The sequence below is a fragment of the Podarcis filfolensis genome (assembly GCF_964270895.1).
Source record: "Podarcis filfolensis genome assembly, chromosome: 1".
Taxonomy (NCBI): Eukaryota; Metazoa; Chordata; class Lepidosauria; order Squamata; family Lacertidae; genus Podarcis; species Podarcis filfolensis.
The window spans coordinates 55012297-55036249 of NC_139604.1; the positions used below are offsets into that span (position 1 = coordinate 55012297).

The following is a 23953-nucleotide window of genomic DNA, read 5'->3' on the forward strand; positions in this document are numbered from 1 at the left end:
AAACCAGTCGTTGGTCCCTGCTGAAATGTCATGAAACAGTGAGCAAACATTTGAGTCCTCTAGAGCTCTTCATCCAGCTGGATGTGAAACACCAGTGCTTTTATCTCAGGGTAAGCAGTACTCTTTTTTTGTTGTTAAAAAGTGTGGCACTTACTGCGACAACTCCATGGTGAGTACCAGCACCTATTTTTCTAGAGAAAAAGCACTGTGAAACGTTATGGGGGGGGGGGGGATGCTGGCGATGTTGAAGACATGGAGCCTAATCTAATGAAGCCTACAATCGCCTCCCATGTTCCACTTCAAGCCTGTGGCTTCCATGTAAACTCTGTCAGCTTTGGCATCAAGTCACCCATTTCTTCCCACCTAGTTCTAACCCCCAGCTTGATGAAGAATTCTGGAGAATTGCAGAAGCTTGCTCATTCTATCATGACATTTTGATGTGGTTTTGCTCAGCTCAGAACCAACAGAAAGCAGTATTACCCTGCCTCTGTGTGGGCAGGACATCCTGTCATGAACACCTGCACCCATGACAGGAAGTGAAGTGGCTTCCAGGTTCTTGCCAATTCCTCTCTCGACCCTAGACTGACATGGCTTCAGCCCCAGCTCAGTGCTACCAAGAATCCACTAAACTCCTCTTCCTCATTGCTCTGTGGTGTGGTAAGTTGGGCTTAGATATCCCTGTTCATTGAAATATGGAATAAACAGCGCTATGCAGTGGTACTTCTCTGGCCGAGCTCCTTTGCCTCTGTTAATCCACAGTCTCTCCCCAGGGACAGCTCTCTCACATTCCCTCCCTGATTTTCTCATTTTCTTCTCCTCAGCTTTACTGAGTGGTGGAGCCACAGTGAAGGTGACCCAGAAACCACCCTTTGCCAGCTCCTCCCAAGGGGGGAGACAGGAATTCAAATGCTCACTTTCTGGCGGCAGCAGCAGCACCTACCATTTCTTCTGGTATCGCCAGCTACCCGGAAAGAAAGAGCTACAGCCTATTGGGACCTTGTATTATCATGGTGATAAGCTGCAGGAGATCTCTGATCACAACCCAAAGGACTGGCTGAATGGGAAATGGCTGGAGAAGGGGAAGAACATGAGTCTTGTTCTTCAAGGTCTTCAGCCTAGTGACACAGGGCTGTATCTGTGTGCTGTAAGGGACACGGTGAGACAGACAGGAACTGCTGCTGCTGCAAAACTGAGCGCCAGCGTCAAACAGCCCCAGCTCCTCCCTTGTGCTGCTGGCACATGCCCAATATCATGTACATACAGTATCACTTCCCACAACTAGTGGGCATGCTGGTGCCATCATCTGCCTCGGGGACACACAAGGCAGCTCAGTGCACGCAGCCTCGCTCACGCAGGGCCAGTGCTGAAAGCAACCCTTCCACCAGTGCAGAATTAGTAGCACACAATGGGTTTAGAGATTAGTTGAGTTCATGTCAGAGGAAAGCCTCCTGAGACTTTCTCCATGCAAGCATGGTGAGTGGCTCATCCACAAAAAAGTATAGGCTACCACTGTAGTGCTTTGCACTAGGAACTGGAATAACGAGGCTTCAAAACCTACTAAAATGCTGTTGGAAAAGTATATGCTATTCTTAACAGTCCATTACAAAGGTGTGGAATGGATGCAAAGGTGTAAGGGGTAATTCTAGACTCTAGACTTTATGAATCTTACAGAGCTGTGACTGGAAGGGGTGGCGTAGTTTATCCAGGGTTCCTGTCCTGGGTGAAGCTTCTAGAGGGGCACCATTGAGGTTTCCAGCCTCCCAGCATGTCTGGGCTTCAGCTGGAGAGAAAGATGAAAAAGTGAATGGCAGCCACAAGCTCCTTCCTTCCACTTTCCCCATGAAGCTGAAGAAGGTTCATTTACAAGGCGACACAGGGAGAGAGAGAGAGAGTTGTTGTTATTATATCTATATGTTTGTGCTGAGGAGAGCTCAGGGACATGCCATCACCATTGTTGTCATTGTTTTAACCCTCATAGCAGAAGGAGATCAAAGGAAGGGAAACTCAGTGCAACTCTGTGCTCGGGGCAACAGTCAGGTGACTAAATAGGGTTGCCATATTTGGAAGAGCAAAAAAGAGGACACATTTGCCGGCTTCTACTTTTAACTATGACTCTCATTTTACATACCCATGAAAAAGAGGACATATGACAAGCCCAGCCACAACCATCAACAGAAGAGGTGCAAGCTTTATCTTTTGGTTCACCCAATTGCTCTCAAATAAAACAGAAGTCCATATCGCAAACAGGCACTTAAAGCAAGACACACACACAGAAGGGTTTATTCATTTATTTCACTTATTTATAAACCACTCAATCATCCAAGTTTCAAAGCGGTATACATAAAGATTACAACAACAAAAATATACAGTGGATAAGCCCAAATAATCCCCTCACTCCTCCCACACCTATCCCCCGACCCCTCCCACCCATACCTATACACTCAATACCTACCTTCAATACCCAGCACCTTTCCCCTCCCTCACCCTTCCTACAGACCTCCCCAATTCACCCTTACAATCTTACCCCAAGTACACACACCCATCCTCACCCCGCCAACCCCCACCAGCCCTACACAGCCACACAGATCTCAAACCAAAATAGGGACTTATTTCCTATCACCCTTTTAGAACCATGACACTAACCGAAACAGCACCCACTCACCCCTTAACTTAAGTCATTCACAGGCAAAACAAATATAGAACCAATCTAATGGTGGCACCAGAGCGTGCCATGTAAACATCACACCCCTTTCACCCAAAACCCCACAATGTTGATACTACGACTGATAATCCATGCACCACAGAGGCTCTCAATGTTGTCTCGCTGACCATCTCCTATCCTAAGTGACAGGGGGTTCAGCCTGTTCTTACACAGGGCTTTCCATGTCAGTCGAGACAGCCCACCACCATATTACAGGTCGGTAAAGCCTTGAGAATGGGAGAGGCTCAAGCTCCCTTTGTTGACATCAGGACAGGAGCTACACCTCTTAAAGCATGGCAACTGAACCTTTGCATCAGTCACTTCCAGAGGCCTGTTTATTGAGCATTCATCCAGATTTGTTTGTGAGGAGGTTATACAACAGGTTGTCAAACAATTGTTACCCCATACTTTCTAGTGGATTCCCCCATCACTTTACTTATCTCAGAAAGTCTGATTGTCTTGGGGTGGGGGGAAGAAGCAAGTTTGTTTTTATGCAAGAGTGCCGAATCCAGTTGCACGCGATAATTTGCAACTGAATCCCACCTGCAGAACAGTGAGTCTGCTTACTAGAGACCCTTCCAGCTGGGAATCTCATACTGTGCTTTGAAGCTCCCACATCTGTCTTCCCTGCCATATTTTTCAAATTAGTCTGGATTTGTTGCCGGGAAGGAAAGCTCTCTCTTAAGGTTGTCAACTAACACAGAAAAATGCTATCTGGAATTTAACTGTGTATCCTATGAAATATGCATACACTTATTGCAATATATATATATATATATATATATATATATATATATATATATATATCTCAACTAAGGTGCGTTTTCCGAGGATACAGATTGAAAGCGGCAGTTTCTTAAGCGTCAGGAAACTTGCTCAAATTTAATATGCCTTCTGCTCATTGCCCGAAAAGGAAAAGCCATTTAAAAATACATTGTCTTCCTCAATTTTGGGAAAACAGAATTTTCCTATTATAGCAACGTGCAAAAGGGCTTAAAAAATGAACATATTCAACTTCCATCACTATTATGGAAACACTTGTTGTAAAATATGTGTTGACATGTATTTCAACCTAGCATGCATATGTATGTGTGTGTATATATATATATATATATATATATATATATATATATATAATCACTAATGCTGTCACTTTCAGCTGCCTGTGCTTCTTATTGACAGGAGTTTGTTAGCATGGTTTTTTTTTATTAAAAAACCCCCACACAGAGTGCAAAGCATCTGCTAGGGTAGGATGCAAACTGTTAGGAAAAGTCATCCTTATGTTTTGCCTTTAACATCTGGCACAGAGGAGACAGCCACACATCTGTATTGCCTCTACAGCAGCAGGGTTCTCAAGCCAGGCATCTTTCTGCTGGTAGTCTGGAGGAATTTTAATCAGCAAGCAAAGCTTTGATAGATCAAACCTATTAGCCCTGAACCAGCTGAAGTTAGTCACAACAAACCGTTGCTCCTGTTGTTTCGATGGGACAATACAGCTCAATTCTACTTAGCTGGCACTGAATTCCAGTTAATTGAGTCAGACTCACTCTGCATATTAGAAAGGTCTACTTGAAGGAGACTAACTGAGCACATTTGTAAGTTCCCTCAGGTGAACAGAAGCAACTTTCTAGTGAACGCACCGAGGATCTGACAGTCAGAACTACTTTTTCACTTGAAGAGTAATTTAGCAATCAGATGTGTTGCATTGGATCTGGACTAAATAAGCGGTGCACAGTGGCAGACTTTGGGCTGTAAAATTTCAGGATTGCCCTGTGCAATGCCAGAATTAGGTACCCCACCTCTCACCTTCCGTTGTTCATCATTGTCATGGTGCCCCTGTGGCAACCTCTCAGCTCAGCGTCCAGTGCAGGCAACCAGTTGCACTCCCCTAAATCTGCCTGTGCTGTGTGTTAGTCCCACTGAAATCAGCAGTGCCTGCATTAGTATAATAATAATAATAATAATAATAATAATAATAATAATAATACGATACGATACGATACGATACGATATCTTTATTGTCATTGTCCCTTGCGGAACAATGAAATTGAAAACTACATGAAACTACATTAATACTACCAGAAAACTACATAAAACTACATAAAAGCTACATAAAACTGCTACAAAACTACAGAAAACATTCAAAACCACATTTTAAAAAACACTATACTACAGAGACCCCTTATGCTGTGTTTAGAACCAGTAATAGTAATAATAATAATAATAATAATAATAATAATAATAATAATAATAGAATAATAGAGTAATAGAGTAGTAGTAGTAGTAGTAGTAATAATAATAATAATAATAATAATAATAATAATAATAATAATTTATTATTTATACCCCGCCCATCTGGCTGGATTTCCCCAACCACTCTGGATTTTCCCAACCATTCTAGTCATGGTTAACTAGTCCTACTGATTTAAAGGGATTAAAGCACATGAGGGGTTTCCCTTCCATCTTTACTAAGGTTCCAGTCTAGATCAGGCTCCTCCTTTCACTTCTGCCCATCCCCATTACCAGGCAGAGGCTTTCCTCTACCTTCTAGAAGTCCACTGGGTCTGCTGGCATGGCCCCCAGCTTTCCTATTCACAGAACTGTTCACTGTGATCATCAGCCTGATTTTTTTTTTTTTTTTTTTTTAGAAGGCATGGTGGTTAATTCAATTGCCTTCTCATGCTGGGGCTGAGCAAACCATCAACTGCCCCATATACTGTCACCGGCATATGCAGTGGTGGCTGATGTCCATTAGGACTGGTGGAGGTAAAGGGATGGAGGCCAACAGTAGGTGGAGCTAGAGCCAGTGACAGGAGCCAATGACTGGCAGAGCAAATTAATTTTAGTTATTTCCCCATCCTCCTCCCTGCTGAGTTTTGCAAAGGCAACAGAGAGACTGAGCAGAAATAAGTTGACAGACGACACCACCCTCTGGACTGGTTATAAGTAAGAAGGCAGACAGGTGGAGGCACTCTGAGGGCCGACAGAGGTTGATGGGGCAGAGCCCCATCTGTCCTAATAGACCAGCTTTCGCTGCATGCACAGTTTTGAAATGATCCACCAGTTGCCATGAAAGGGATGGGAAATGTTGCATGTCCTCACCAAACACATGATTTCCTTTTGCTCCAGCAACACAAAAATGCACCCAGTATTTTCTATTGCCTTTGGGCCCGTGCTGTGTGTTAAATACACAAATATAACACAGTCCTGATGCAAGAACCAGGCATCAACCCTATGCAGAAAGGAGCTCTGAACACGGCACAAAATTCGCAACTCGCCTTGTGCTCTCTGCTCTCAAACCTCTATCATTGTGCACCCAAAAATGTTGCTTCCTTCGCCATCCAGATTATCACAGGGACACCCTCCTTTTTCAAACTTACCACCGGAACTGAATTCTAATGCTGTTATATTTGTCTCCTTCCACACTTTCCTTCGCCACACACTCACACAACTAGAAAGGCATCGGATGTCTGTTCAAAACACTTTTGCATATAATTGATAATTTTTATTGTTTTATTTTATTAATTAATTGCATTTAGGTCCCACCATTTTCTCCAAGGAGCTCGTGGTGGAGTCCTTGGTTCTCCCGATCCTCATTTAATCCTCACAACAACCCTGTGAGGTAGGTTAGGCAAAGAGGCAAATAAGAGGCTGGCTTGCATATAATGCTCTAAGTAAAATGTTTTAGATTCCTTCCTCTTTAATAAACCTGCCTGTTGCGTTGAGGATCTTGTCTCTGGCTTCCTTTTTTTCTCTACATCAGCTGCTAGTACTCTGGGAGGCCCAGTGTCCCAACATATAAAAGATCCTCTACATCTTCAAGTTGCATTCCTGTGAGAATGCAAACCCTCACATAGGGAGGAACACCTTCACCACATGTGTTAGAGAATAATGTTACTATTTCAGAACAATGCAATTGAACTGTAATGAGTTGTAAATTCATTACTTGTATCAAGAGAGCACTAAAATGAAAACAAGAAACTAAACCTAAAAATGACTTGTCGTTGGCCCCCTTATTTTATATACACAAACACAGGGTAGGGGAGAGAGAGAGAGAGAGAGAAGGAAACCACTGGCATCCGTTTTCCTCCCACTGGCAGTTGCTTCAAGGCTGAGATGGCGGCAGGGCTGCCTCAGTCCCGCTGTGGGCTCTTCCAACACCTGCTCTTCTCCTTCTGGGTCCTGCAGGGTGGTAAGTACCTGGCATAAGTAAATGTCAAGGACACATTTGGACCCTCAGCTAATCTTCATGTGCCACTTCCAGGACTGTCTCCCCTTTGATTCAAAGCGTCCACACTCCCTGGTGATCTCTTACTAATTGACAGGACATCGTTTCTCTCCTCCTAGGCCTCCGAACCAGCGTCTCTGGAGTGAAAGTGACCCAGCACCCACCACTGGCCAACAAACCAGAGGGCGAGACTGTGAAGCTGAGCTGCAACGCTGATGTAGACAACTATCAGTACTACTGGTACCACCAACGCCCTGGACACACGAACCTAAAGCAACTTGGGGTTATCAAACCATTTACGATTGGAGAGGGGGACACATTGGAGGAGAAACCAGGTGGCGAAATAAATAGTCGTCTGAGTGGCAAACGAGATGGCAGAACAGCAAATTTGATTCTCAAAGGCCTCCAGCTTAATGACACAGGGCTGTATCTCTGTGCTTCAAAGGACACAGTGACTGTGGCAGACCCAGGAGCTGTCACAAAACTGACTACCAAACAACAGTACGTCTCTCAACGTGCTGCTGAGAAACACATCCTCTCTGTGTATGAGGGGATGCCATTAAGGCATGTTGTGTCCTGGGGGCCCACTGTCCAGCTCTGTCCAAATTGTCGCTGTCTGTTTCTCACACCTAGAGAGCCAACAGGAGCAGTTCAAAGGCCTTAATGGAGAGACCCGCCACCCAAATTTCTTCATGTGCCTGAGAGTCATGAGGCACAATTGTGCTGCATCTGCCACCCCAATAACCCCACACTTCACACAGATCCTTACGGATATTTCATTTTCTTGCTACAAACAGACTTCTCTAGTCCCTGCTTGTCTCCAGTGGTGGTTGGTGCCCGCTGGGTCTGTCAAGGCATAAGGCAGAGAGGGCAATAGAGACAGAGGCAATGACAGGTAGAAATTTGTCTAGTTTTGTCCCCCGTCCTCTTCCCTGCTGCGTTCTACAAAGGAAACACTGAGGATGTGTACACATTACCAACTTAATATGCAGCCAGGTCGTTCTTTTTCTCAGCGCAGATCAAAGCTGGTTGCAGGGGAGGGGGGAATGCACCAAACACAGTATTTCATAAGAAACAACAGGACGGATACAGGAAAAATATGGATAGTGGCTATTCTTGTGTGTACACTGCTTATAAGACCAGTGTTGGGAGTGCACTGGATGCAGAGGAAACAGGAGGGTGTACACAGGGTGAGACTAAGGAGGGGGAAGCTGATAGCCAGACACCCACCCACCCCTTGGATTGGTTGTAAGTAGGAAGGAAGGCAAGTGAGGGCTGGCTAAGGGCAGACTGAAGCTGGTGAGTCACTGTGCCCCATTTACCCTAATGGGCCACCTTCCACTGCTTCTCTCCCACTATCTGAAGCCCACAGGAGTCATAATGCTCCTTCCCAGTTTCTGATTTGATCCTGGAACGTCTTGCTTTTCCTTGGGATGTCCCTATTTTTATCCGAAGGTATGGAGTTATGTGACCCACTGAGCCAAAAAGAGAAGTTAACTATACCACTTTTAGAAGACATCTGAAGTATAGGGGAGTTTTTAAAATAGAAAAGTTAAATGTTTCATTATGTAGTTATATATGTTTGAAGCTGTCCAGAGTGGCTGGGGCAACCCAGTCAGGTGTGCAGGGTATAAATAATAAAATAATATGAGAAGTGAGGTTACAGGGAACCAGGCAGAGGGCCTTCTCGGTAGTGGCGCCTGCCCTGTGGAACACCCTCCCATCAGATGTCAATGAAATAAACAACTATCTGACTTTTAGAAGATATCTGAAGGCAGCCCTGTTTAGGGAAGTTTTTAATGTCTGATGTTTTATTGTATTTTTAATATTTTGTTGGAAGCTGACAAGAATGGCTGGGGAAACCCAGCCAGATTGGGGGGGGGGTGTATAAATATGTTGTTGTTGTTGTTGTTGTTGTTGTTGTTGTTGTTGTTGTTGTTGTTGTTGTTGTTGTTGCTAACCACACTTTCACTTGGCTCACATTCCCCCAGTCAAGGCTAAGTTGATTTTAAAATTCACAAAAAACATAACTGAATTCAGATCCAGTTTCATACTTCAGGTGTTTCCTAATGAAGAGTTTTCTGGAGCTCATTAACCCTGAACTATATTAATAATCTGGACGCTGGGCAGTTTCTTAAATATATCAAAATAGTTTCAAAATGGATGCAATGGTGTAAATTGCTGATTGAACAGATAACTTTTACTCATGATCTGTGCCAAGCTGCCTTTGAATGGAAAATAGAAACTAAACATACACACACACAAATCAAATCTGCCATTGGTGTCCTCCTTCAGGAGGGAGAGGGGGGAGAGAGGGGGGGAGAGAGACAGCAGCATCCGTTTTCCTCCCACTGGCAGTTGCTTCAAGGACGAGATGGTGGCAGGGCTGCCTCAGTCCCGCTGTGGGCTCTTCCAACACCTGCTCTTCTCCCTCTGGGCCCTGCAGGGTGGTAAGTACCTGGGGATATGAGGCCAAGGGCACATTTGAACACATTGACCTATTATTTAAAAACCACTTGCAGGACAGGGCTAGTTCACTGACCGTCTCCCTTTTGTTCAGGTTGTCCACAGTCCCTGGTGATCAACTATTATTCATTGATGGAATATAATTTCTCTCTTCTTAGGCCTAGTTACCAGCAACCCTGGAGTGAAAGTGACCCAACACCCACCAATGGTCAGCAAACGGCAGGGTGAGACCCTGGAGCTGAGCTGTGGCGTCAACCAAGCAAACTGGTTTTTCTATTGGTACCGCCAGCAACCTGGAGAGCCAAAGCTACAATACTTTGGGACTTTCAGCACCTATAGTAGCGATTTAAAGGCCGACACAAAAAGTAGCCTCGATAGTCGGCTGAGTGGCAAACGGAAAGACAATGAAACAACTTTGTACTTAGAAAACCTCCAGCTTAATGACACAGGGCTGTATCTCTGTGCTTCAAAGGACACAGTGACTGTAGCAGCCTCAGGAGCTGTCACAAAACTGACTACCAAACAATATTACACTTCTTCGTGTGCTGCTAAGAAACATGTCCTCTCTATAAATTAGTGGCACATTTCCCACTACAAACAGGCATTGTGTATATTCAGGGCCCACAAGGAGCTCTGTTCAAATAGTCACTGTCTGTGGGTCTGTCAGTCTCTTTGCTTCTCTCTCTCTCACACAAGCACAGTTAACACAAGCAGTCCAAAACCCCTGATTCAGAGATCCACCCCGCACATGTGTGAATCACAAGGTGCAATTCCTGATACTTCTGCCTCCCCAACAATTCAGCTCCTCACACAGAATCCTTGTTGAAGTTTCTGCTCATTTTCTTCTTGCTGCAAGAGAGGGGAACCGTGTATTGAGATTCCTGCATTGCAGGGAGTTGAACTAGATGGCTCTCGGGTTCCCTTCCGACTCTGCAATTCTATGATTCTATCTCTCTGCTCTCAAATGCAACACTGAGGGTGTGGGTGTGGATGTGTACAACCAGTAATACTACCTGGACTGGCTGTAAGTAAAGAAGCAGGCAAGTGAGGGCAGGCTGAGGGCAGACAGAGGTTGGTAGGGCACTATGCCCCATTCACTCTAATGGGCCACCGTCCATGGCTTCTCTCTCTCTGAAGCCCAGAGGAACCATAATGCTCCTTTAACAGCTGGATGAGCAGCAAACAAGCTGCCTTTTTCTGGTATGGGAGTTTCAATGAAGGGCAAAGCTTCCTTCGCTTCTTGCCAGTCACATGCAGAAGTTGAAAGAGCTGGTCACACCTTGGGAGGCAGCCATAGATCATAGTTATTTAAATATATAAAAACAGTTTTACCATTAATGAATTGGTGTGAATCAGTGGTTTAATAGATGACATCTTGCTCATTATTTGTGCCCAGCTGCCTTTGAATGGAAGATAGAAGCTAAATAAAGAGAAAAGGTCTCCCTTTAAATCCTCTTCACATGAGAGAGAGAGAGAGAGAGAGAGAGAGAGAGAGAGAGAGAGAGAGAGAGAGAGAGAACCAGCAGCATCCGTTTTCCTCCCACTGGCAGTTGCTTCAAGGACGAGATGGCGGCAGGGCTGCCTCAGTCCCGCTGTGGGCTCTTCCAACACCTGCTCTTCTCCCTCTGGGTCCTGCAGGGTGGTAAGTACCTGGGGATGTGAGGGCAAGGGCACATTTGGACCCTCAGCTAATCTTCAGATGCTACTTCCAAGACAGGGCCAGTTAGTGCCCTTATTGTCTCCCCTTGCTTCAGGTTGCCTCAGTACCTGGTGATCATCTCTCACTGACAGGACATCATTTCTCTCCTCCTAGGTCTAGTAACCAGCATCTCTGGAGTGGAAGTGACCCAGCACCCACCACTGGCCAACAAACGGCAAGGCGAGACGCTGGAGCTGAGCTGCGATGTCCATCAAAATACCTATCATTACTACTGGTACCGCCAACTCCCTGGAGAGATTAATCTAGAGCACCTTGGGACTGTTTACGTTACTGCAGACAAATTGGAGGAGATTCCAAAAAACGATCTGAACAGTCGTCTGAGTGGCAAACGGGTTGGCACCAAAGTATATTTGTACCTAAAAGGCCTCCAACTTACTGACTCAGGGCAATATCTCTGTGCTTCTAGGGACACAGTGATTGTAGCAGCACCAGGAGCTGTCATAAAACCAAACAATAATACGTCTCTCCATGTGCTGCTGAGAAACACGTCCTCTCTGTACATTAGGGACATTACTTTCCACTTTCCACATATTATTATTATTATTATTTAGATAATATTTATTCAGAATTTTGAAGATTACAAAGAGAAAAAAGAAAAAAAGTAAAAAAGACAGAAAAAGTACAATCATTTTTAAAAAAGAGAAAAAAATACAAAAATACAAAAAAAACAGATTAAACCTTTACATAACTTTCTTCCTTTACTTATTTCCTTGACCTCCTCACACCTCCCATTTTTGTATTCTAATTCAAATTGTTATTTCAGCAAATCCTTCCAACCTTGTTTTTATCTTAATAATTTGATTTAATATATTGTAGTTTTACATTCACTCTTTCGTCAATTCATTTTTACTTAATCCTTTATATCATTTCTACCAAAGCCATATAATTTTCTTTTTCCAACATCTTTCTAACAATCCTTAATTTTACAATATTTTTGAAGATATACTTTAAATTTTTTGCACTCTTCTTCCACCGACTCTTCTCCTTGGTCCCGGATTCTGCCAGTCATCTCAGCCAATTCCATGTATTCCATCACTTTCGTCTGCCATTCTTCCCGGGTGGGTAGATCTTGTGTCTTCCAATACTTTGCGATGAGTATTCTTGCTGCTGTTGTGGCGTACATAAAAAAAGTTCTATCCTCCCTTCGCACCAATTGGCCGACCATGCCCAGGAGAAAGGCCTCTGGTTTCTTCAGGAAAGTATATTTAAATACTTTTTTCATTTCATTATAGATCATCTCCCAGAAAGCCTTAATCCTAGGGCACGTCCACCAAAGGTGGAAGAATGTACCTTTATTTTCTTTACATTTCCAACATTTATTATCGGGCAAATGATAGATTTTTGCAAGCTTGACTGGTGTCATGTACCACCTATATATCATTTTCATAATATTCTCTCTTAAGGCATTACATGCCGTAAATTTCAAGCCTGTGGTCCATAACTTTTCCCAGTCAGCCATCATAATGTCATGTCCAACATCTTGTGCCCATTTAATCATAGGAGATTTAACCACTTCATCTTGTGTATTCCATTTCAACAGCAAGTTATACATTCTTGATAAATTCTTAGTTTTAGAATCTAACAATTCTGTTTCCAATTTTGATTTTTCCACCTGAAAACCAATTTTCTTGTCCAGATTGTAAACCTCCCTTATTTGATAATAGTGAAGCCAGTCTCATACTTTATTTTTTAAACTGTCAAAGCTCTGCAATTTCAATTTGTCTCCCTCTTGTTCCAAAATTTCCCAATATTTCGGCCATTTGGCCTCCATATTGAGTTTTTTCAGAGCCTTAGCCTCCATTGGCGACAGCCACCTTGGCGTTTTACTTTCTAGCAAGTCCTTATATCTCATCCAGACATTAAACAGTGCTTTCCTGACAATATGGTTTTTAAAGGCTTTATGTGCTTTAACCTTGTCATACCACAAGTATGCATGCCATCCAAAAACATTATTAAAACCTTCTAAATCCAAAATGTCCGTGTTTTCAAGAAGCAGCCAATCTTTTAGCCAGCAAAATGCAGCTGATTCGTAATAGAGTTTAAGGTCTGGCAGGGCAAATCCACCTCTTTCTTTAACATCAGTTAAAATCTTAAATTTTATTCGAGGTTTCTTGCCCTGCCAGACAAATCTAGAAATATCTCTCTGCCATTTCTTGAAACAGTCCATCTTGTCCAAAATTTGCAATGTTTGAAACAAAAACAGCATCCTAGGCAATACATTCATCTTTATCGCAGCAATTCGGCCCAGCAGTGATAACTTCAGTTTTGACCATATTTCTAAATCCTTTTTCACTTCCATCCAACATTTTTCATAGTTATCTTTAAATAAATTCACATTTTTAGCAGTCATATGGACCCCTAAATATTTCACTTTCTTAACCAATGTTAATCCTGTCTCCTTCTGAAACCTCTCTTTCTCAATTACTGTTAATTTTTTCTCTAACACCTTCGTTTTCAGCTTGTTCAGCTTAAATCCCGCAACTTGACCAAATTCTTGAATTAATTGCAATACCCTTTTGGTACTGGATTCTGGCTCCTGTAATGTCAAAACTAAATCATCGGCAAAAGCTTTCAGTTTATACTGTTTAGCTCCGAGTTGTATACCTTTAACCAATTGGTCCTTTCTAGTCATGTTGAGCAAAACCTCCAGGACCGATATAAAAAGCAATGGAGAGATTGGGCAACCCTGTCGTGTTCCTTTCGCAATCTTGAACTCTTCTGTAACTACGTTGTTCACAATTAACTTAGCTTTTTGTTCTGAGTAGATTGCACCTATACCGTTTTCAAAACCTTGGCCTACCCCCATTCCCTGTAAATTTTTCTTCATAAAACTCCATGAAATATTATCAAAGGCTTTCTCCGCGTCCACAAATATCAAAACTGCTTTAGTGTTAATATTCACTTGTAATTTTTTTAAAATGTTAATTATGTTCCTTGTATTATCTGATAAATGTCTCCCCGGGAGAAAGCCAGCACTTTCCACATATTATTAGCAAGGCATCTTGTATACTCAGTGCCCACTGGCCAGCTCTGTACAATTAATCTCTCTCTCTCTCTCTTACACACACACACACACACACACACACACACAGAGAGAGAGAGAGAGAGAGAGAGAGAGAGAGAGAGAGAGAACAGTGGTGGATCAAATATCTCATGTGGAGACCCATGTGTCTTCATATGGCTGAGTGTTACAGGAACAATCCTGTTGGTTCTGCCACTCTAACAAACCCTCTCCTGCCTCTCACACATTGTTCTTTTATAATGCTGCTTATTTTCTTGCTGCAGCTGATCATCTCAGCCCTTATCTATCCTATTGATCTCTGCGCTCAGAAGGTAAAGGCCTCTTGCAGATCCCATGTTAGCAGGAGGTCCATTCCACACCACAGAGGGATCAGACTTTCCTTGTGGTGGAAGCTCTCTCCTGTTTGATATCAGGCAGGTGCCACTTCTGTTGTCTTTTTGGCACCTTCTAATGAACTTCCTTTTTCAGCAAGCCTTTTAAGTAGAGATATTTCCCAGTTTACATCTGTATTGGAATTGCATCCAGATGTTTTATCTCTGGTGTGTTTGCCACCACTTCACATTTCAGAAGAAAACTCTCAGCAGTTCACAAATGGAACTTTAACAGCGAAATGTTAAGGGGGGGGGTCAAGGAAATAATTTATTATAAAATTTGAATACCATCCTTCATTTGTAGATCTCAGGGTGGCTCACAGAAATTACAGCTCAGTTAACTAGAGGATCCCATGAATTGGCAGGACTCTCTTTGCAGCTCTTCAATCTCATTCATGCTGTCCAGCCCAAATATCTACATCTGGAAATTTATTAAGGCTGACAAGGGCTAATGGGAATTGTAATCCAAAATATCTGGAAGACACCAGATTAAGAAAGACTGCACTAAGTTTTGCCAGTTCTCTCTCTTGAGACACACTGCCGTTTAAAGAGGCGGCTGATAAATCCCTGTCTGTTGTGAATCTGTTAGAGGTACAGGAGTCCTGCCATGGAGAGCTGCAAAAAGGAAGGGGTACATCTGTGCTTACTTCTAGGAGTGAGGTCCACTGAATCTAAGGGAACTACCTTCAGAGGGAACATGACCGGATTCTAGAGTTTCTGCAAAGTATTCTACCACTGTGCTATACAGGGGGTCACTGTGATGCAATCTCAGGGAGTGCCTTTACAAAAACCTTCTGCCCTAAGAAAAATGAAAACTTGGGTTCCTTGAAGGGTCTAGCAAAACAAAAACAAGAAAAAAGGGGGGTGGACACAAGGAAGAAGATAATTAACCCTTTCCTCCCTGCAATAATCTGAATTTGTGTTGTATTGCTTATTAAAAGAGGGTTATAGACACTTAACTCTTCCTTTGCCAGCTGTTTCACCACGCATATCCTTTGTTTGGTTCCAAAAGGGTGTAACCGGGGAGTTCAGATGTACTTAACTCCACATGGAATCAAGCTGCCGAGCAAGTCCTATTGAAATCGGAGCCAGTAGGACGCAAACAGAGGATGGGACTGAGGCAAGCGCCGTCCTCTTAATGCTTTTGAGTGTCAAGTCAGCTGCGGTGGCCAAAACACAAGAGTAAGATCAGTAAAAGTAAAGTTGGCAACTCTACTTGGTGCTTCAAAAGTGCTTCCCGAACATATGCATTTCTGCACACATTTACTCAGAAGTAAGTTGTGTTCAGTAGGGCTCACTCCCAGCTATAAAGAGGCGCTAAAATGCAACCTTAAGTGCAGATGTGGACACCCAGCAGAGCGATCTTTCGAATGGGAGGCAGAAAGGTTTGAGCAGGGAGCAGATTCTTGCTGGAGAAGTAAGTTGAGAAGAGACTCCCTCTCCCCTCCCTGCAAGAGAGCGGTGTTCTGCAGCCACGAGCGAAGGAGCAGTTGCTGCACGGCGCCTTCAGGGCTGCGGAAAGAAGGGCGGCTGGCTACTCGGCTGGACGGAGCGGGACTTGACTGACCTCCTAGCAGAAATGGAAGGGAGCTGCCTCCAGATCGGTATCAATCTGGGATCAGGAACGCCGAGGCGAGAGGCGGCTGTTCAATCCGGAGCGTTCCCAACTGACTGGAAGGCAGACGATTGGAGAAACGAGAAGGAGGTGGCGGGGGCGCAAGTGGGGACCATCGCCTGGTCTGGTCTAGCAGGACACTAGAGTGAGCTGCCTCACGTGCCTCTGGTTATCGAGGGACCGGACGGGAGGGAGCAGGCTGTCCCTGGGATTGGCAGGCGCTGCCGGGAGAGCTGGGAAAGAGTTTTTGTGCGATCGCGTCCCGCTGTGTCAACAGCGCCACGATGATACACGCCGCGCCCAATACTCGACGGGAGCCTGGAGGAGGCGATGGAGGGGTCAGGGAATTGGCAGCAAACCCAAGTGGCTGCCCCCAGAGAAAAAACCCGCTGTGGGGCCATCGTGACAGATCGAGGTGCTCCGGAGAGGTCTAGAGGGTCTCCCTCTCGAGCGAGATGCGTTCCCAGCCCTCCACGGCACTGGACGGCCCCGAGGGGCTTGGGCAGCCCTCGTCCGGCTGCTCCCTGGCCGCCTTTGGCTTGAAGCGCCGCCCCAAAGGTCGCTTCTCCGTCGGAGAGCAAGGAGGGCCGGAGGTCGAGGAAGGAGCCGTCCCGGAGGGCCGGGAGCAGCCGGGAAGATTTTGCAAGGGGGGCTCGTGAGGCGGCAGTGCTGTGTGAGCAAGCTTACTTCGCGGATGCTGGGACGCAGCTCATAGTCGAAGGTCAGTCGGAAAGCGCTCGCGTCCACCTTCGGGGTGGGGGGGAAACGGGGAGGGGGCTCTCACCTCCACGGCCACCCCACCGGCCACCCCGTTTTCATTATTTCCCATTAGAACAAGGCTGATTCGGTCTCTTCGACGGGTGGGGCGGCGGCAGAGGATCCAGATGGGCAGCAATTGGGGTGGGAAGTTTATTTAGATGGGGGGGGGGGAGTCATGACAGTTCCTTCGAGCCAGATCGGCTTTTCTCCCACCCAAGGCACAAAATCTAACCCTCCCCGCGCCCTAGTCACTCTGCTCCTGCCTCCTTTCTCAATCCTGCTAAAAAAAAACAACCACAGGTCGCCAGCGAGGGAGCCCAGATCCAGCCACTGTCTCAAGACCCAGTTCTCCTTAAAAAAAAAAAGGCACGTGGGGTGGGGGTTAAAATATCGAAAAGAGTTTCCAATTCGCTCCAAATGGCTGGAGTGGAGGAATGGATGTTTGCATTTTCTGCCTTGCAACGGCTCTAAATAAATATTTGGGGCTCGGGGTTGGGGGTGGAGATCCTGACCATTCCCAAACAGCGTCATTTTATACCACAGCCCATCAGGGAGTGTTTAGCCAGGTCAGAGTCCGAATGCTCGGGGGACAAAAAGTGCATCCAGTAGAGAGAGAAATTGCCCGGATACAAGAAAGTTCCCTGAGCAGCACTACCACTTCCAGTCCACTAACAAAGCCAAAATTGAGTACCTTCGTCATGGGAGCCAATGAAAGCCTGCGCTCTAGAACAAAGAAGCTCTTTCTCGGCATCTAGGAGGACTAGAATCTTCAGAAAGAGATCCATTAGCTGGAACGGGGAAGAGAAGCCAGGTGAGAGGTATACCTGCTGGTTTCTGTTAGCATGGTGAGGTTTCCTCCGGATCCTGAGAGCGGGGACATTGAGAGTCAGCTGAGCAAATTGTTTCAAACCAGAAATGCTTTATTATTTTAGACTTAATTTGGCCTTATGGGCTCCCCACAGCCGTGTGCTGCAGTTGTGATGCACACAATGTACACTTCTCTTCAGCGGTCCATGATTTACAACATTCCTGATAGGTTAGAGTGAAACCCAAAGAAAAAGAAAATACTCTGGTTAAGATAGAACTACTCAGACCATGTGCAGTTTCACATTTTAAACTTGCCTGTATAGCACCACCAACATTACAGGAATAAAGTAGGTTTTGTTGCTGCTGCACAGCTGGCAATAAGTACCATTTTCTCGTAGAAAGTGATTATGCAGTAACAATAATTGTGTATGTACATGCACATGCTTGGGAAGCAACCCCCTGACTTAGGCTATGTACATACCATACACTTAAAGCACCCCAAAAAACGCCCCAAACAATCCTTGGAACTGTAATTTAAGGTACTGTGAATTATACTTCCTTGAGGGGTAAACTACAGTTTCCAGGATCTTTTTTTTGGGGGGGGGCTTCCAATGCATGGTGCATACCCAGGCTAAAAAGTCTGATTGTCTTTAAAATAGAGTAAGACAGTGTATATGTGTGTTCAAAGGCAGGCACAGCAGAAAGAAACAGATAATATCACAACTGAAGCAGATAGGTGCCACCTTTAGAAAATCACATATCTGGGTTAACTAACCTTAGCTTCAAAAATTCTGTTTCTCATGTACTTCATAGACCTCCATGCATAGCATTGAAGCCAAATGCACTTGAATTAAGATTGCCATTGCATCTTTTAAATCTCCTTTTTAAACCACCTTTTTTTTTTGTTTCCCAAGTTGATTAAAATGGTATAATTAATCAGCATCAAGTCATGTGGAGTAAGTGCTTATCTGTGGGTTTATTATAGAGACTTTTAAGGCACCAAGGGCGGCCTCACTGTGAACAGGCACACTCATTCCCCAGCCACCCACAGTCCCGATCACAGGGCTGATCAGCTTGGGCCTTCTGTTTATTACATGCCCTCATGGAACAAAGAAAACATCTTCTCCCTTTGCAGATGAAAATTGTCAAGGCTCACAGCCGACTGTCCATCTTCTGGGTCCCGTGTGCCACAAGGACCATGTCACACTCGTGTGTGTGGCCCAGGGCTTTCCCTATGAGTGGCCCATTGATGTGAGTTGGAAGCGTGATGCGCAAGAGGTGACTCGTCTCTCTTTCGCCACCGACCCCGTCCGCACCCTGAATAATGGCACATGCAACTTTGGGGTTTCCAGTCGCCTGAGCATGACAGCTGCAGAGTGGCAGGAGAGGCATGTGTACTCATGCCACGTGAGACAAGGGAACATAGCTGAGGCTGAAGAGTCGATGGAGAGGGAGCCGAGCCAGCAGCCAGGTAGGCAAGGACTAGGATGGAGGCAATTACCGTACATGTACCAGGTTGGAGATCCTACATAATGGGGGAAGTAGCCAGAAGGTGCCCTCTTCCTCTTGGTGGTCAAAGGCTGAGAATACAGGGCTGATTAAAGGGAAAGCAGCAAACATTTCTTCAGGAGCAGATGGTCAAAACAGGGATGTTTGTCTTTGCTGTTTTAGTTTTCTGATTAAATTTTTTTAATTTTATGATGTTGCCTTAATTTGGATTTGTGTATGGACACCCTGATGGATAAACAAGCAAACAAAGATGGGGAGGGATTGGGAGACAGTTTTATCACAACTGGAGGCTGATTTCCCCAAGGGTTCAGCATTTATGCCTCTCCCAAATATAATTTGAAGTGCTCCTAAATGGTTGCTAACTTTACTGTATGCTAGGTGTTGAAGAAAGAATACCTTCCCACAAGAGGCATAGTGCCCAAGGTTAGTTCTGGAAGCTGAGGCAGAAAATCCTACAAACAACTCTCCCTGAAGTACAAACATAACAATAATAAATAAATAAATGAACAGTTTGCTGCCCTTTCATGACATCCAAAATTAGGAGTCTGAAGCAGCTGTTCTACTCTTGTCTAATGGCAGGGCCAGGCAGCCCTAATATTTCCTATTTATTTATCTAAAATATATACCATGTAATTCAATAGAGCCTTCAGGACAGTTTACAAAAACAAATGAAGTATCCATAAAGTTCTAGACTTCATTTTTGAATGCTAGAGTGGAAACTGCAGCCAGAGTGGTACAAGCTCTAGTTATCTCCCACTTGGACTACTGCAATGTGCTCTATGTGGGGCTACCTTTGAAGGTGAACCGGAAACTACCACTTATCCAGAATGCGGCAGCCAGACTGGTGACTGGGAGTGGCCACCGAGACCATATAACACGGTCTTGAAAGACCTACATTGGCTCCCAGTAGGTTTCCAAGCACAATTCAAAGTGTTGGTGCTGACCTTTAAAGCTCTAAACAGCCTCGGTCCAGTATACCTGAAGGAGCGTCTCCACCCCCATCGTTCAGCCCAGACACTGAGATCCAGCACCGAGGGCCTTCTGGCGGTTCCCTCCCTGCAGGAAGCGAAGTTACAGGGAACCAGGCAGAGGGCCTTCTCGGTCGTGGCACCCGCCCTGTGGAACGCCCTCCCAGCAGATGTCAAGGAAATAAACAACTATCAGACTTTTAGAAAACAACTGAAGGCAGCCCTGTTTAGGGAAGCTTTTAATGTTTGATGTTTTATCGTGTTTTCAATATTCTGTTGGGAGCTGCCCAGAGTGGCTGGGGAAACCCAGCCAGATGGGCAGAGTATAAATAATTGTTGTTGTTGTTGTTGTTGTTGTTGTTGTTGTTGTTGTTGTAGTTAGGGAGTTTGTGCTCTAAAAATGCCAGTCTGAAATGTCCGTCTTGGTGAAGGTGTGTGGGCCTCTGACTCTCTCTATTTTCTCTCACGTCAGCCTCAACTGTCTCGGAGTTTCAGAGCAGCCTTCATACAGGGCAGCTCATTTTCCTGCTCCTGGTGGTTAAGAGCTTTGCCTATGGTACTGCTCTGGGAATCTACACAGCCTGTAAGAAGAAAACAGGTACGAGACCCATTTTACTTACTGAAATCTGAAGGGTACAACTTCCTTGGCCACAGGGAACCATTGTTCATGTATCCAGAGGCCCTGGTAACATCCAAAGTATATAATGAAAGCCCCTACCCACTTAGTTGGAACAATTTGGCAGTATATATGTAAACAGTAGGAGTGTGCATCGGTCACAAGATTCAGCTTGTATCTGTAGGTTTGGGAAGCTGCCTGTTGTGTTTTGGAGCCACTCTGTGTCATTCCAATTTATTAATTATTTGGGACCCAAATAGATTTGTTAAATTTGTTTCCCACTCCCCATCCAATACAATGGGGAAGTTAAAAACAGCTATAACTTGTTTTCCTTTTAGTAGAAATGAATAAAGTTTTCAGGCATAGGGGCCCCTCCAGAGTCGATTAAGCCTACCAAATTGTAGGCAGGAAAAATCAAGGTGTTTTCATGCAGGGCATCTTTACATTTTGATTTTTAAAGGGGGGGGAGGAAAAGTATACAGTGGTACCTCGGGTTAAGTACTTAATTCGTTCCGGAGGACTGTTCTTAACCTGAAGCACCACTTTAGCTAATGGGGCCTCCCGCTACTGCTGCGCTGCTGGAGCACGATTTCTGTTCTCATCCTGAAGCAAAGTTCTTAACCTGAGGTACTATTTCTGGGTTAGTGGAGTCTGTAACCTGAAGCGTATGTAACCTGAAGCATATGTAACCCGAGGTACCACTCTATTAAATTTTCAGATTCTACCAGAATTAGATGGAATTTGCAAGCGTGGCCATAGCTTCTAAGGGGGTAAATAGCATGCCAAATTTCAGAGCGATAGCTGCAGTGGTTCTGCAGCTGGGACAGGCTTTAGTATTTGGGGATAGGTACAAAAGGAATGATGGGGAAAAGAACATGAATTTACAGCAAATATTGGAGCAAGGAAAATGTCACCCCAATAAGGATCCCATTACCCCAAGGGTCATTGATGTGAGGTGCACTCCCCTCCCCAATTTTTTAGGGTATAATGGAGATTTCTCCATTAACTTGCAATGAAGAATGAGTAAATCCATAGGAACAAAACAAACACTGTTTTTAATCCCTCCCCAAAACCTGTCCATCAAAACAAAAGACCCCTCTGCCAGCTCTACATTCCCACCCCTCTTGAACTCTGAGCATTTCCTAAGCCACAGAATGGTTCAGGATCTGTTTTGGCTCGAGATGCCTTGTTAATGGTGCCATCTAACTCGGAAATTTGAGAACCTTCCGCACACCGCTCTGCTTTGCTTCATATATCACTGTACACACAGAGTTGATGGTGCATCCTGCGCTGATGATCAACGCCTTGCTGGGTTACTACCTTTGAATCCCTTTGTTTTATAGGTCTCTGATGGAGCTGTGGAGAGGCTCTGTGTCTTCCTGCTGGTATTGAAGCATTAGCTCTTTCTCCAGTCAAGAAACTTATCCATTTGCAGCTGGAGGCCATTCTCAGTGTGGAGCCTCAATGTTTCTTCTCTGACGTTTTCCCATCTTCCTTCTCATCTGCTCGTCAATCTTGAGGACCTACATTGGTCACTTGAAAAACTGCTGAATTCTTCCTTTCCTTGAGCAAATTTCCTGTGTAACAATAAACAGAACTAGATTTTATTATCTCCTCATGACTGTGTTGGGAATTATTAATCCAACAAGATGGGAAGCTCTTCATGTGCACCTTTCCTCATTGCTGCATCTCTGTTTTGGGGGGAAGACACAGAAACAGCTCCTGTTAAAGGCACACAACCTCTCTCAAATGTTCATGTATAGATACCTTCCATCCATTAAATCCCACCCATATCTAATTAATTCTGGGATTGTATGCACTTCACATGTTGGATGTGGGCTGTAGTGGTTCAGTGGTAGAGCATCTGCTTTGTATTTAGATGGATGTCCAATATCCAGGTGGGGCTGAATATGCCCCCTGCAGGAAACCCACAGAGAGCTGCTGTCAGTCTATGTAGACTAGACTCACTTAGATGGACCAATGGTCTTGTTGAGCATGAGGCAGCTTCCCTATTCTCCTGCGTCCATTAATCAGTTATTATTATTATTATTATTATTATTATTATTATTATTATTAATACCCCGCCCATCTGGCTGGGCTTCCCCAGCCACTCTGGGTGGCTTCCAACAAAATATTAAAAATATAATAAAACATCAGACATTAAAAGCTTCCCTATACTGGGCTGCCTTCAGATGTCTTCTAAATGTCCAATAGTTGTTTATTTCCTTGACATCTGATGGGAGGATGTTCCACAGGGTGGGTGCCACTACCAAGAAGGCCCTCTGCCTGGTTCCCTGTAACCTCACTTCTCGCAGGGAGGGAACTGCCAGAAGGCTCTCGGTGCTGGACCTCAGTATCTGGGCAGAACGATGGGGGTGGAGATGCTCCTTCAGGTACACTGGGCCGAGGCCATCTGGGGCTTTAAAGGTCAGCACCAACACTTTGAAATGTGCTTGGAAACCTACTGGGAGCCAATGTAAAATGGGCCTGTAGCACATTGCATTCCAAGGTCTCAATAGAAGTAGCAAGGGAAGGAAGAGTGTAGCAGCTGCATGAGCAGATTCCCCAAAACATACTGGAACATTTTATAGATATAGATAGATATCTAGACATGCATGCACACACAAGCATCATACTATGCTTCCATCACCATAGTCAGTGGGGATGAGACTACAAAGGGATACTTGCATTAGAACTGTGCAGGGAAGAGGCAGGTGGTGGTGGGAGAAATTGTCCTAGTGGAAGCCATTAAGGTGTAGTGGTTAGAGTACTGGACTAGGGCTGGGAAAATCTAGGTTCAAATCCTCACTCTGCCATGAAGTGCACTAGGTGACATCAGGCCAGTCAGCTTTAAAAAGTTGTTGTAAGGATAAAATTGGGCTGGTGCGGGGTTGGGGCAACACTGAAGAAATGGTTTGCCTGCCCACCTCAAGGCCAACAGAGAAGGCACCAGCCCAACCTGCTTTTGGAGGGAGTGCCACAACTGGAGCATAGGTTCCTCTGCTACAAAATGGAGATGAGTCTGAGACAAGACCAGTTTCGCCAAGTGAGTTTGTGGCTGAAAGGACATTTGAACTGGGGGGTTGTCATGGAAACCTACCCTACCCACATCTGTCTCTTTAAAAACATACCATTCCTTCAACCTCCATTTCATAGAGGCAGACAGACCAC

The 23953-nt window shown here is 44.8% G+C and overlaps 2 gene segments (V, D, J or C); both read left to right on the forward strand.

The window, feature by feature from the left end:
- Positions 1 to 451: 451 nt before the first annotated feature.
- LOC310744969 (immunoglobulin lambda variable 3-25-like) lies at positions 452 to 8508 on the forward strand. The segment is given in 2 exons: positions 452 to 657; positions 7049 to 8508.
- A 747-nt stretch (positions 8509 to 9255) lies between these two features.
- Positions 9256 to 22400, forward strand: LOC310745438. 3 transcript variants are annotated; one of them is made up of 6 exons: positions 9284 to 9379; positions 11209 to 11447; positions 15521 to 16844; positions 18825 to 19160; positions 20639 to 20764; positions 22126 to 22400. The 3 variants fall into 3 exon arrangements; another variant differs by lacking the exons at positions 15521 to 16844; positions 18825 to 19160; positions 20639 to 20764; positions 22126 to 22400 and adding exons at positions 9554 to 11037; positions 15106 to 15512 and having other exon boundaries at positions 9256 to 9379; another variant differs by lacking the exons at positions 9284 to 9379; positions 11209 to 11447; positions 15521 to 16844 and adding an exon at positions 17547 to 17693.
- The last annotated feature ends 1553 nt before the right edge of the window (positions 22401 to 23953 follow it).